Consider the following 13,862-nt stretch of genomic DNA (forward strand, 5'->3'; position numbering starts at 1 on the left):
TGTGTGTTTGAATATTGTAAAGTCTGTAAATGAATGATGTGGGATTCATCAATGTTGTCTTAAATGTTCAAAGACAAGAACACAACTTACCAGTGAACCCACTAACTTAGTTTTTAGGTAAGTATGGTTTGTGGTTGCTCCTGAGCCATAAAATAGCAAATAAAACATATATTAGAAGGTTTTGGGGTTGTTGTTTTTTTGCATTTTTTTTTTTTAATCACATTTTATTAATCAGTTTTCTTAATTTTCTCTTGCTCAGTTTGTATGTGCAAGAGAAAAAAAAGGAAAGTCCATGAACAGTTTGGCAAACAATATGTCACCACCTGTCTATCTACATCCTTGTAGCAGAGTGTTATGGGAATGTAACAAAAGAAGACAAAAAAAATGCCTTTCCATTAAATTAATGATCCAACCTGAAGTAGATAATTGTTCCAATTTAAAACTAGTTGACTTTTATAGTGAGCCATTTCTCGGTCAGCTCGGTTAAGAATTGATTTTGAGATGTTACTGATTACCTATGAGGCTCCAAACTAAACTATATTTCAGAGCGTTTGGGTCCTGCGGCCGATTTTAATGGCCGTTTAAAAGTCTGGATTAAAAACAAGAGACAATTGCTACCAGAGCTACAAGTCTTTAAAATTAACTGCTTCAGGAGCTCAAAGGTGGCGTTTGTGTGTCACTGTTAAACTCATGTCTTGTCATCTTCTGTACTTGGTATATTCTCTACTGTTTTTAAAAAGTGCAGTATATTTTAACGTTTTTTTATTTGAGCGTGCACATTTTACTTGTGTGCCTCTATGGGCAATCTCCCCCCTAAACTACACCAGTGATGTCAATATCCTCATCTGCAAGTTCTTAGAATAAGTCTTCAGAGTAGATTAAAGCTCCGTCTAGACACAATCTGTGGTTAGTTTTCTGTTTTCTCTTCATATTAGTTAAGGCTTTGGTGAGGTTAAGATTATCCAAAGTCAGTGCTTCGAGGCTTCGGTCACTCGTGGCTCTAATCTGTGGGGGGACAGTTTAGTTGATTTAGTCTTTGATGAGGTGCCCTATGTCTCCAATACTGATGAGCTGTTAGTCGTCACCACTGCCCAGTCTCGCTGCTGTGGTCTAGGCCTGCCGCCTCCCTTCTATCCAAGAGCCTCATTCATCCCAAAACAAACAGACACAGTCATTACAATTAAGCAGCGCTATTAAAGGGACAGGCTACTGGCAGATTAAGGGAGGAGAAATGAAGTGGTTCTTTGTGTTATTGCAAGCAGTCAACTCATTAAAGGTTGAGTTAGTGAAGTTTTGTTTTTTGTTCATGAGACTAAATATACTTATATTAGCATGCATGTGGGGATTTGTGCACCAAGTCATGCTCCTGGAAAAACAGCTTTGTGACTGAAGAAGTTTTTATAAGTTAAAATTGCGCTGCTTTTTCCTGCTTTGTATCTCAAGAGCAAATGAGAAACAGGCGAGAGGAGACACGGGGCTCAGACTCAGTTCTTAAGGGGCCTTGAGACTTGAAGGATTAAGATTATGGGGGAGGTTCTTTTAAATGACTGATAGCACAAAGTGAGAGAGGGAGCAAGGCAGGGCAGGGCAGGAGTCTGTGTGGCGGACCAGCAGCAGCTTTACTCTTCAATCAGTGAGATGAAAATTGCCACTCCTGTCAAAGTAGAGGTGTTTACTGAAAGGAGGACAAGGGAGAAAAAGAAATAAAGAGAGACCTCTTGAGAGGGAGAGTTATGCAACCTGTATGGTCCAGGGTTCCCATGGAGCAGGGCTGCTAAATTTGGCCAATCAGAGCCAGAGTTGGTACCTCTCAAAGTCTGCGGGCAGAATTTGCCGAGGTGTTGAGCGGTAGGATTGGATATGATCCTGCAATGATGTATATTGACACAAAACCAAATTGCACATATCTGAATGTGGCAACAGAATGACAGTTTTCCGGGAATGAAAGTGTGGCATAAGAGTGTCGGACAGCTGTAAGCCACACTCTGGATCTCTTAGAGAAACTAATTCCATAAGATATCAGGGATAGTGAGGTGGGAAAGCAGCCTCTGAAAATCCAGAAAACTGTTAAATGCAAGAGAGACTGTCGACATGTAAAATGTCACTCATGACCTCAGCTCTTAATCATTTACAGGGGTTTGAGCATAAGTGATTCCCATTAGGAGTGGCCTAAATCTAAGCCTGGTGTGGTTTGGTAGCATGGTGGTCTCAATGGTGATTTATGATACAGTAGGGCCTTGTGGCAGTGTTGCCCGCAGTGTATTTTGTGTCTGTCTAGATTTCATTGATTGGTGATATGATGGAGAGCTGCAGTCAGGCCTCTTTGTCAAGGCGGGATGTCATTGTCAGAGCACTCCAGCAGTGATGAGGATTCCTAAAGTTTTATGACCTCTGTGGCCTTGCTGATTTGTTGTTTGTGAAATGTATTTTTAAATGTGAGTTTCTTTCAAATTCAAGCTTTCTCTCAAACTCTGCCATCATGTTAAAGAGTATCGTGGCCTCCATAATTCAGAGCAATTTGCAATTTGATGTCACCAAGAAAGGCCGCTAGATTAAATGCTCATCCATTTAGCTTTTTAGGGAAAGTGGATCATATTTTTGTGGAGTGCATTCTGACATCTTCATAAATCAGCCTAATCATAGGGTTGTGGTACACCCCTGCCTTGTTTGTGTCTTTGTTAATGCCATGCACATGTGACCAATGACATGCTTGCATAGATGAGTGAGCGCCAGCGCGCTCTCTCAGCTGTAGAGGCGGTTAGATGTCTGCTCACATTCAAGAGCATATTGTGGGGGGAACATGCCAAGCGTTGTTTGGATGTTTGGCTGTGGGCTTTGGCATAAAGCAGAACTCAACATCTTAAAGCTAACCCCCTGGAGAAGTGAATGTCATCTTTTTATTGTAAAATGTGTGCCTAATCTTTAGCTTCAACTTAGCTTTGATCACCTGACACTGCCCATTTTTTATTTTTTCTATTTTTTTACATATTGGCTCACTACATTGATCTTGAAGGTCTATTATATAGATTTCCCCTGTCATTTCAAACAGCAGAATATATGAGTTTTTTCTCAGAGAAACACTCCAGGAACACCTTTATTGCAGCAATATATTTTTCCAGGAAGAACTTGACTTCCTTCGGGCCAAAAGCAGCTGGGCACCTCATGCTTCATATCCTTGGTGCAATCCATGAACCATTCAGAGACAAGATACTGCTCCCGTCTTTGTTTCACTTCCCTGGCTTCTCATCTATTTGTGTCTCTTGCTCTTATCCAAAGATTTATATCACTCACTGTAGCTACAGGCTGAACCCATCATCAGACACTGCATTTAAGTCCAAGTCCCCTTTAAAGAGATCCATGCTGTCTAAAGTGGAGGCAGGCCTCATTCAGATAGCAGCTGATGAGCGCTGGAATGCTTTTGGTCTTATCATGTTGTCATCACAAGGCAGCCACAGCAGGCCTGAGCCCGGGTCGCACGAGCGAGACACGATGTCATCTTGAAGTAAAAAGTTTGCACTACGCTGTGACTCACGCTTTAAATCAACATTTCCTTCTGCTGCTTTTATAGCTTAAAGTCATACGCAAACTGCTCCTGTGAGAACAAGGACGTCACTTTTCATATTTAGATTTGGATTCCTGCTGGAGCATTTAATTTACGTGTTGAATTATGGCCCTCGTATGGTTCACGATCCAATATAAATAGCTATTTGAAATGTTGATCTGCATTAACATGCTGAAAATGTGCCGCACTTACTGTATTTTTCCTATGAGATACATTCAGAATATTTTTGGTTATCTTGTCAGGCTTATTAGGGACCAGTTTTCTGTATATAAAGAAAAAAGCTCTTCAGTATCCCATACCCCATTTATTTGAATGTTCCAATGTGCTTGTTACATACCTCAATGTTTTCCATAAGTCTTTCAGTTGAAGTATCCATTTACTTATTTTATGATTATTTCTACGTTGTGTTTTATAAGGAATGTTACTATAATAACTAATTCTAGCTGGCCACATGAAGAAAACTAAATATTAAATCCAGTGGTACATTGTGGTAACCGTCAGCCCAGTCACTGAAATATGGCTAACATTTCTTTCATAGCCAGAGTGACACAGGCGACAACAGTACGACTGGCTGTCTGTCAAAGTTTCCAGCAGTCGATTGTAGTCTACGGTGAGCGCAGATCTGGTTGTGATTACTATAACGGAGACAGTAAATCATGACGCAGCATGAGACTAATTTGTGGTGGAGGAAAAAAAGACATGGTCCTTTCTTTATGGAGTCGCAGTTAACTACAAAAGACACACGCGAAAGATCATTTCAGTGGAAGTAAACGAGAGAAGAGGAGCAGCCATGAAAATTAGAGTAAATTCCTCCAATTTACTATTGATTTTTGCTTATGAAATAATGTACAGATGGGACAATATTAAGGGAAACCCCAACATAAGGTGTCTTAGTAAGGCGTGCAAGAACAACTTCAGTGGTCGTTGACATAGATCTTACAAGTCTCTGAACTCTACTGGATGAACACCGCTCTTCCAAAAGATCATTTCATTTGATGTTTTGATGATAGTGGTGGAGAGTGCTGTCTGAAGCTGGACTTATAGTGGTGCGTTAAGGGGCACCCCCTTCAAAATGAATAACTGCACATCGGGGCTATGGCGGCTGTCGGGATAACACATGGGGATCGCAAGAAATTTAATTGGTCAGCTTGTGGTTTTTCTCCCACAATATTCTAATGCTGGAAGAGACTGCTAGGAGTGAAGACAAAATGAGAAAGAAACACACAATCTTAAAAAGACCCTTTGTGCCCTGTATGGAAGCATCTGCATTTGTTATGTTTCTCTACTCGTTTGTGCAGGTTTTTCCTTTTTCATTTGTGTGTCGTTGCAAAAAACCCAGACTCACCGCTTGACTCAATCTCCTTAATTGCATTACAACAAAAAATGCAGAATTAGTCATTCTTTTTTGTTAGCTCACCTGTGTGGATGTTGTGCGTTTAAACAAGAGTCCTTCTGTCTCAGAAGCAGATCTTACAGCATTTAAGTCAGAATTTTCCACTCTGGTTGGAGACCAGTGAGTCAGCATCAATAAAATTTTTAGGGCCATCATGCCCTCTGTGAGCCAAAATCCAGTGCTACAAACAGCAGGCAGATAAAGTGGGATTGCCTCGCATATCATCTTTCTAGGACAGCCCGAATGGCTTATTAGGACACTTAATCCCACTCTGTTTGTTTTGGAACAAAAATATGTCTTTTTTACTGTAAAACCTCAAAATGTTTGACATGGCCCAAAGGAGCATCCTTCAAGAGAGGCTAGAGGGGTATGGGATAACTAATAGGCATTTGTAAAGATTTTTCAAGTCTCCCGTACAACACAAACAATGTTTAGAGAAGTCCTCAGTCTGCCCCTTAATCTTTGGCTGCTGAGATGTTTTTGTCTCCACTCCTCTGCTTTTCAGTTTTAACTCCTTTGAATCTACCTCTCTGGGTCAAATGATTCCCTGGCTTCACAGCAGTTCTGTGGTGGCTCCACTAATGGCGCTGTAATTTTGCATCTCTTTGAAGTTCTCCCCGACCGTTGTGTTACCTGAAGTCTGCGCTTCTCTGAGGTTTTGGGATGGGGCAGGCTAGCTACCCTCTGCAGCCTAATTAAATGTAATTGCTCCATTTTGTAGTGGTGCCCGTGTGGAGAGGGGAAGCCTTGTAATAAGGGAGATTGCGTGAAGGGTCCGAGGATCACAGACGCCAAAGAGGAGCCATGAGGAGACGATCGGAGACGCTTCCCCCTCTGTCGCCTCCTCTGTCCTGAGCAGACCTAGTCATTACCCCCTCCACTCTTCTCACTCTGGCTCTGTCTCTCCTTTCCTCTGTTGCTCTCTATTGCTCCTTCATCCTCTCTGTCATCGTCACTCTGTCTTCCATTCACAGTCATGCATGTGCACAGCAAGTTTTGTACCATATTTCACTCGGAGACATGCTTCATATGCAGTTAATTTGTTTTTCACCCTGATCTTAAATTTTGCCATCTGGGCATGAAACAGTTGCAGTTCATGTTCCGGCTGGATGAAAGATGAATCCTGAGTGTGTACAGGAAGTGTCTGGTATGATCTCTATGGCATTCCCTCAGGTGGCGTCACAGTTGTGGGTGCAAAAGCTGGAATTCTTGGAATCCTTCAGGCACCTCTGGGACTTCGTAACTGAGTCAGACACCAAAATGGGCTGTTTAGCCCCCTGACACTGACTGGTGGAGCGACAGGAGACACATTCTTTCCGGGAAAGAGGAGAGGGAAAAAAAGGAAATTACAGAGCAGGAGAGAGACAACATGACACAGAGTGAGAGGGAGCGCCAGCTTGACCGTGACCCTGTGGGATGACAGGCTGACAGAGGATGTGTGATGATGTGTGTGCTGCGGGTACAAAGGTGACTTAGATCGAGGGATAAGCATCATTCTCCCTCTCTGTTGTCTCTTTTTTTGGGGGGGAGGTGCCAGAAAACCTTCCACTGTGGATGATGACATTCCTTCCTTCTGCCTCCTGCCTCCACATACTTTTCCTGCGTCAGGCTGTCCGGCGATTTGCCTCCCTCGTCTTCCTCCTAGCCCTCCTCCTCCTCCACCCGTCTTCTCCGCCCTGTGGTGCCAGCGCGTCTGCCACACGGCCGTTAAGGCTAATGCGACACAGGCTCCGGATCACATTTCAGCCTCACATGAGCAACCCCCGCCCAAACCCCCCCCCTTATACTTCGCCCTCCATCCTCGCCCTCCACCCCATTTCCTCTCTTCCAAGCTGACCAGGCCTGGCCTAGGAAGTATACATTTGATCGGCGAGCGCAGATCAATAAAAGCACAGGATCCAAAAGCCATCATTTGGTATTTTATGATCCAGGAAAGTGTCCGCTAAAGGATTTCTCTGCTTGTTAAAATAGTTTTGTGAAGCTGGAAATGGGTAGCAGTAGCCAAGCTTCTATTCTGATGGAGCATGAGGGTGGTGTGTGTATGTGTGTGAGTGTGTGTGTGTGTGTGTGTGTGTGTGTGTGTGTCTGCTTTCCTGACAGTGAGAGTAGGGGTCTCTTGAGGAGCAATGATAAAAGTTGAGGAGGGAAACATCAAAAGTGTGGTGGGGAACGAGTGTGGTGAGATCGCACACAGTGCCGGGCCTGCTGTCTCTCTCATGACCTCCCTGTCATGTGGCTTCCATGAGAACCAAACATCCAGCCACAGTTGTTTCCATACAAAACCATGCTGCTTTGGTGATCCGAATGCTTTTTTTCTTCTTCTTCTTCTTTTTTTTTTTTTTTTTGCTACCACAAAGCTAATCGTTTGGCTGTTTCTGCCTGGCTGCTTTTTTTCATCTCATGTGTGAATGTCTAGGTATCACACGCCGGTGGCAGATTTCATCTCACTCTGGTTGCAAAACGCCACCGCTATCAGTGTCAGCTCTCCAAATTCCCTGTGCTCTGTGGTCAGTCCGTCTGTTCTCTCATGGTAAACGCAGTTGAGAGATACCAAAGCTTCCTCAAAACATCAGGGTTGTGTACGTGTGCTACTGCTCCATAAATCTGCCAACCTTATCACGCTCTAAACTGGGGGCATAACCAATTAACGAGGTCTACACAGTAATTCGCTGTCTGTGTGTTGAATAACTCCTCACTCCCAGTTCCCATTAGTGGCTTATAACTGCAGAGGTTCATAATTATACCATGAATTGTATACGTGCTTCATTCGTAATTATACCATCTATATAATTATAGATTCATGCTTCCTCTGCGACCTGTTTTGACACATATTTCGTGAACTCTTGTGATCAAAGCTATTGGTGTGTAAATGTTATTGAGTCAGGGATTGCAGTAGATGTTTTGGCAAATGTTTTTGTTGTTTCTAAACATTGGTTAAAAACTGTTTTGGTATTAAAAAGTGGAAACGCTTCAATCCTTTTTCTCCGATGATAAGACTATCTATCCCTGTGATAAGTTCTCACTTACAAAGAGGGCCAATTTCATTCATTTATGCTATATTCTTAGCAAACATATCATGTTTTTTTTCCAGGCTGATGCAACTAGAGCCATGAAGTATTCGCAACATGAAACTGCATATTTTCTAACCACGTGCCTACTCTCTGATTAGTGCCTTTCACTCCACAGTCATAGTATAGTAGGTGCCCTGGTATTAATGTAATTGTTTGAAGTGTAAAGTGTAAAATCAGCATCAGATGGCATTCATTTATGAGTTTATCAAACCCAGATGGAGGCATATTTTACTCAGCATGATTCAAATATCCATCTCTTTGAGCCTGCTTCCAATTAAACCATTCAGTGAACGTTCAACAGCCTGAGAAAAATCCGGTCTTTTGGAATCAGTGGGACACAAAGCAGGGTGAGCTGTTAACACCGGGAAAGACCACCCCTGATTTCTGACTGTAAATGATATTATACGTCCGTCAGGGCTCAATGTCCTACATCAAAGCAAAGGAGACAATACAACTGTGACTGGTTTTTGCCCAGTGTGAGAAAATCAGGAGTGTTTTGAGTGCTGTAGAGTTAATCTCCTCTTTGGATACACAACAGTGATGGCATTCCTCTTGAGGTACATTGTATGAAACACAGCCAATCAGGTGAAAAATGGAGATAGAGCCGGAGGACCAATAAAAAGTGCATTATGGGAAACTCCAGATGTTCAGTGAGATTGAGGAAAACAAGAAGAATCTCTGTCAGAAATTGCCCTCGGGCAACATGGGGTTGTAATTTCAACCCCATTAAGATGCATTAGTGTTAATTTGTTTAAAGACAAGGAGCTGTTGTGTTGTGAGAAGAAGGCCCATTGTGTTGAGAGCAGGGTGTGGACAGCTCCAATTAGATTTATCTGCAAATGTTGGCAAATAAAAACGTCAATTCTTAATGAATGGAAAATATTTGTGTGCAGTTTATTAAAAAAAGGAAAACTCGGTGTAAACCCACAGAAACAATTAATTAAAAATATTTTGTGTTCTGTGGCTGAAGAGAAGAAAGGTAGAGAAACGTGTAAATATTTTGATATCAAAGTGTAACTAAATGACAGAATGGGGATACAAATACAAATCATGTTCTAACCACATAATGAGATGGTACAAACTTCTTTGAGATGACATGGCTAATCCTAAAGACAGCAAATCTGTTGTGTATCTTTCTCATGAAGTTCAAAAGGTAAAGCTCCTGATCAAGTGACAGGTAGCTCAAGGGGCTAAAACCTGCATTAAAGTCTCTCTTTTATTTCCTTTCACTTTCAAATATTTACCATCACAAAAGTGGAAATAATACAGGATTATCCAGAAAAGGAGAAATGTGTGGAAATGAAGCAGAGGAAAATGCAATACAGTTTGATTTTGCTATTTTTATCCGTTTGATGGGAATGAAAAAGGTTTAAAAAGATGAAAATAGGAGACTATTCGGACATAGCAAGCTCCCCACAAGGACAGAGGTGGACCGCTGAGCACTGGATGAGCCCCACAGGGGTCAAAAGGGCATCCTCTAAATGAAAAGAAAAAATAAATAAAATAAGTATCGGCCTCTCTCATTAGAGTGCAGTGCACCGTGGGGACTTCCTGGGTTAATAACTGGGATGGGGTTTGCATTACTTTGTGTCTCAGCAGCAGGAGAGGAACACAACCCTTTAATACAGCAGCTTCAATTACACCACATCAGGAAAAGGATGTCCCCTTAGATCCCATTAACAAAAATAATACCCAGAAACTGTGGTGTGTGGCCATGTGTGCGTGAAGGAAGGACTTTAAGTGTCCTTTGGTGGTTTAAAATCGGTTCCTCGACTCTAAAATCTGGCTCCTCTACTCATAGAACTGCTCCAGAATTCAGAAATTTGCCAGAAGTGTCCTTTAGTCAGCGAAGGCAAGACTGATGTGTTTAAAAGCTCAAACAGTGCACCAACATCTGTTAAATCGCTGCCATTGATAATGATCACAACTACCGGCAAATTGCTGCATCTTATCATGGGCAATTAACAAAATACGGAACTTCTAAAACACCCTCCGGCTGTCTTTTCTCTTCCTGAAATTCTCTCTTTCTGTCTCTCTCTATTTCAGCTGCTCAGACATATGTGGCCTCATGTCGGGGGATGCCTCTTGTAGTGAATGCCCATTGAAGGAAGCTATTTTGCCAAATGCCAAAGCCATTGAGTTGCTTCATATCCTGTCAGATAAGCGGCCACAAAGAGCGCTCTTTTTTTTTCCCCGGCTCCCAAACCATTCCCAACATCTTAACATCCTCCTCTCTTCCTCCCCGCTCCCCTCCTACTCCTCTTGTTAGTTGATCAAGAGTGTTGTAATGTCAGGAAGGACACACATGCCTCACGATGTACTCACAGATCTCTGAGGAACAGCTTCCTCGCAATGTGTGTGACAGATCTGAGGGAAGAAAACGAGGGGCAGAGATGAGAGGGACAGCGGAACACAACATCTGAGGGGGGAAAAGGAACTGAATGTAAATGTAAAATGGTAAAATGAGGGGAGAGAAACACATGGAAAACAAGAGAAACATCTTAATTGAACTGGATTTATAACAATAGTTATAATTCTGAACTTTACAGCACCTGTCATATAAGCTCAAAGCAGCTCAAAGTGCTTTAGACTAAAAAGAAAACAACTTTACCACGGTTTTATCATAAATGAGCCAATAATTTTTTTTTTTTTTTTTCAAATGAATCAGCTATTCTCCTGTGTGGAAAAACTGCTGGTCTGAGGGCCAAACTTGGCACCGAGCTGAATGTAATGTCTCACAGCTCCTGCACAACAATCCAAAGTGCACAGAGTCAAAAATAATAAGAGTTTATGTGATTGCACCACGGGAGTCAACAGTAGCAAGTTTTCTAAGTCCATCAGTTTGATGGTAAATTACATGCACAGCACAACAAAAAAGCCTCTGTCTCCAGTAGGCCAAAGTTTCAAAACCTCCCTTGTGGCAACATTTGGACGGCTCGCAACTAGAACTCTCAATAAAAAGCAGGCTTGGTACTCAGCCCCGAACCATTAGTAGTGAGCCGAGGCACCCGACATGGTACACAGGCGTTAATTGCCTCGTTGCCTGTAACTTTTTTGGAATCCCTTTTTAACGCTGTTGTTTTTGTAAACAAGGTTATTTGGAAAGGATTGTAAACACCTGTGTGCTGGGAAATATTGTATGTGATAGGGACAGTTGGATGCTGAAGAGTCTGTCTCGGGCTGATAAGTGTAATGCTGTCAGTGTGTTGGTTCACAGACCGGTGATCTGTATTATCTCTCAGAAGCTTGTGGTTCTAGTTGTCCATTCAAAGACATCACTTTATTCTCTTCTCTTTGAACCGTGCTTTGTTTTTTTTCACTCATCTTCTATCGCAAACCTGAAGCTGATCTGAAAACTATCTCCAGATGCTCCAGTTGTTGCCATTGACTCCATCGGCCTAAGAATAAAAACAAGATGAAACTTGCATCACTGTTCTTAAAAATCTGAAAAATATCAAGTTTTACTCCAAGTGGGTTCAAAAACACCGAGCTTTTTAATTTCTTCTTTCCATTCCCGCACAAACCTCAGCTCTTGCTCATTAGATTTACAATCCGTAACGTTTTACAGTCTATAACTGCCTTGAGTTTATTTTCATTTGCACATTTTCAATTTGTCAACATGAACTATTTCAATTTAGTCGCCCCGCTGACTCTGCAGAATCGTCTGCTATATGTAGCACTAGCAAAAACAGTGTTACATATGAAGCCTTCCCAGTTTGGCTCATATCAAAATGGCTGAGATGCTTGTGGCTTTGTGATTAAGCTGCTGTAAACCACACAGCCCAGGGAGAGTAAACCCAACATTTAAACCAAAACCCAGATACAGGCAGTCTGGGCAACAACAGTGGCATATTAGTACTTACCCCAAGACAAAATGTCCGTCATTTGTGTGTAACCCACATTCAGGCAATTCGGCTTCTCAGCACATGGAATTAAGTCTGGGAGGCTTGAGGGGGTTTGGGGTAGTATTATGCAGCCATTTGACAGCCCTGAATTGTCTGGAGGAATTAAGATGACTTGTTGTAAAACAGGCTCATGTGATTAATGTTGAGATTTTCAGCTTCACCATATTGTTTTTTTGCCTGCATATTTTTCATTACTCTCTTTCTCATTAATGGTCGAATACAGATCACCTGGTAGTTGGACTTCAAAGTGAGCAACAATTGGATATCAACAGCGCCATTACTTACCCTGTGAATCCCATTCTGACCAGCGGGACCTTTACTAGAGGGGAAAATAACCCATCTGTCCGGCAAATGCTTCCATATGGGCACAAAGAGTGGGGCACATTCTTGTGGAAATGAAAGCAGCTCCTTTAATCTAAGAGACATAATCAATAAATGATAAGGCCTGTAGCCACGGGGCAAAGCGGTAGTTTGAAGATAACTTAAGACAAGATTAGTGATGGGACAAAATGGGGTGGTGGGAGGTGATGTTGAATTAAAACATTATGCATGGAGGACTGGAGTAAGTTGCTTGGTAATCATGGGTTCCTATCAGCTCTTTAGATCACTTCCTGCAAGCTTAGCTCAGTCGTATTCAAGTGATCATTGTTTTATCTGGAAGGAATGCTAATTAGAGTTGTAGAGAAGCCAACCCTTGCCGACATCACCAAAATACACTATGTGGTCAGTTTAAATGAGACAATAGATGCCTTCACAACAGCTATTATGCAAAGGAGACATTGGAGTACCAATTCGGAATGCAATCTGCGTCTAGCAAATATTTACCAACAGCCCAAGACAGGGGAAAGAGCCTAAAAGACATCTAGCATGGTTAATGACTGAGTATAGAGAAGAGCTGAAATGTACATTTCAGTAACGGGGGTTAGACTGAGGCTTCTGAGTGCGATTCAAGCCCCTCGGGAATGTGCTGAGTTGAACATTTGAAGCGCAAGATAACCAAAGTAGTGGGCATTTTCAATCAACGTGTCAACCCAAATTTCAGTAGAGATTCAAAAATAACACCAATGATGGAGGGAGGTTTTAGGTTTGGCTTTGATTTCATGGTACTATAGGTTTAAAGACCAGAATTATATTTGAGTGCCATGAGAATTTGTTCATCTCTGGAGCTGTTTCTAATGATATGGAATGACCCAGACGGGTGCTACTGCTCTTAAAGTCCCTAAAAATAGAGATGCTTATTTGCGATCCCACAATTTGGGCCATGCACACAGAAAATGGCAAACTGTGACACCAGGCAAGGAGCCTAATTCCCCCCCTTTTATGGTTATTGCTGAGAATTCTCTCTAACAAGCCTGGCAGCCTTTGAAATAATAAATATGTAAATCTATCCTTTGACTTCTGTATTACTGGTGAAGAAGAGCAGCGACACCACAGGTTGAGAGCTCTTGGCATTCACATTATGATTCAATCTTGAGTTTCTCAGCTGGAAAGAAACTTTTGAATTATACCTTTTTTTTCTTTTCTCTCTCCTTCAATTCAATATCACCCACCTATTCTTTTCTCTAATGTGAGACCTGCGGCTTCAGGGTGATGTTAAGTGCAACAGTGGTTCTCCAACAGATGCATGTGTAGTTTGTGGTTTGTACCAGCAGGGGTATTTGTGAACAGATCTTTTCAATGTCCACAGTTTATCAAATTAGGTAAAAGATGTCATGCACAATAATCTTAATTCTTTGTCTCTGGCTGTGGCTAACAGCCGGTGCTGGAGTCTGAGTGTGTGATTTATACCTTTCTCTAAATGTCAGCTGTGAGAGTGACAGTAATATGATGTTTCCCACCCACAATGGAGGAACACACACACAGTCAGCAACCTCAACATGGCTGTTTGCTGAGGCTATAGGATGTTCCCAATCATTTCCTTACCCACAACA

Source organism: Dicentrarchus labrax, unplaced genomic scaffold (genome assembly GCF_905237075.1).
Source record: "Dicentrarchus labrax unplaced genomic scaffold, dlabrax2021, whole genome shotgun sequence".
NCBI classification, from domain to species: Eukaryota; Metazoa; Chordata; class Actinopteri; family Moronidae; genus Dicentrarchus; species Dicentrarchus labrax.